The 1670-nt window shown below is 39.5% G+C and overlaps 1 non-coding gene across 1 annotated transcript; it reads right to left on the bottom strand.

Moving 5' to 3' along the window:
• Positions 1-1017: 1017 nt before the first annotated feature.
• Positions 1018-1124, bottom strand: LOC141663411 (small nucleolar RNA R71). Its single transcript, XR_012551483.1, has one exon. It is a non-coding gene; the product is annotated as a small nucleolar RNA R71 (small nucleolar RNA).
• Positions 1125-1670: the final 546 nt, after the last annotated feature.

Below are 1670 nucleotides of genomic sequence, written 5' to 3'. Positions count from 1 at the left end.
GTTTATCAGTTATGTGTTATCTGTGTAGTGTCATCACCATTGCATGCTAAGGTTAAGAAAGAAAAGGCTAGTGAATGAAGTATTTAATGAAGTTAGAATCCCATGTTTGTGTCATATAATATTCAACTCTCTTTATTCTCTTAGTTTATGTTCTCTAGTATAATCTTTTAGTTAAGCATAGTTTAAACAACCTCAATTTGTTATTCTTCTTAGCATTGGATAATAACCATACCATTGTTGCATAAGTACATTGATTAAAATTAACCTAAACCAGTCCCTGTGGGAATGAACTAGAATTAATTCTATATTACTTGCGATCACATATACTTGCGTGAATATTAGCGCGCGTTCTAGCCCTAAAAAGTTTTTGGCATCGCTTTCGGGGACTTTGGTGTTAATTTTTAGTTTATTTGTTTGTCATCATTGGTCATTAAAGTTCAGTGACTCGGACATTGTTACTTACTAAATTCCTTGTCATGTTTCAGGTACTCTAGCGAGCGTGTATGCATATGCGTTCTCGGTCTCGTAAGAGAACACTGGATCAAGCTGAGGAAGAAGTTGTAGTCAAGGAGAAAGTTGAAGAAGAAATCTTAGTTGAGAAGGAAGAAGAAGAACTTATTGCAATGAGAGAACCAGAAGCAAATCTGAAGGCTTTGATCGATGGACTACTCTCAATTGAATATTAATGATATTCATTCTAGCATTGTTCGACCAATCATCTCGGCTAACACCTTTAAGATCAAGTCGAGCACGATTCAGATGATACAGAACTCAGTTCATTCTGGGGGTTCTCCGACAGAAGACCCCAACATGCACATCAGAGATTTTATCGAGATATGCGACACTTTCAAGTTCAATGGAGTTTCTGAAGATGCTATTAAGTTGAGGCTTTTCCCATTCTCTCTGCGGGATAAAGGAAAGTGCTTGTTACATTCTCTACCACCAGGGTCTATCACCAAATGGGAGGATCTTGCTCAAAAGTTCCTAACTAAATTCTTGCCTATGGCGAAGACGGCTGCAATCAAAAATGCACTTACTCAATTTGCTCAGCAATCTGGAGAATCTTTATGTGAGGCTTGGGATCGTTACAAAGAGATGCTTAGAAAGTGTCCTCGCCATGGGATGCCTGACTATATGATCATTAACTGTTTCCATAATGGTTTGGGTGCTACTTCTAGACCCATACTGGGTGCAGCATCAGAAGGAGCCTTGTGGGCTAAAAGCTACGATGAAACTTATGAATTGATTGAACTGATGGCTGCTAATGAATAACAAAATCCTACTCAGAGACTATCTCAGGGCAAGGTAGCAGGAATTCTGGAGTTAGATACAACTACTGTTATAGTTGCTTAGCTTAAGGCTTTGACGATGAAGGTGGATTCTTTGGCTAATTATGGAGTTAATCAGATCACTAGTGTCTGTGAGCTTTATACTGGTGCCCATGAAACGGAGTAGTGTGATATTTCTTGTGAATCAACTCAGTTCATGAGCAACTTTCAGAGGTCGCAGCAGCCTCTGCAAGCCACCTATCATCCTAACAACCGCAATCATCCTAACTTCAGTTGGAGCAATTCTTATAATGCGGTTCAATAGCCTTATCAGCAGTATCCAGCAAAGCAGTACAACCTAGGGGTGTAAACGAGCCAAACTGTTCGTGAGCTATTCGAGCT

This window comes from Apium graveolens, chromosome 5 (assembly GCF_009905375.1).
Source record: "Apium graveolens cultivar Ventura chromosome 5, ASM990537v1, whole genome shotgun sequence".
NCBI lineage: Eukaryota > Viridiplantae > Streptophyta > Magnoliopsida > Apiales > Apiaceae > Apium > Apium graveolens.
The sequence above is the reverse complement of the archived record's forward strand: the minus strand, read 5'-3'. Positions and strand labels throughout refer to the sequence as shown.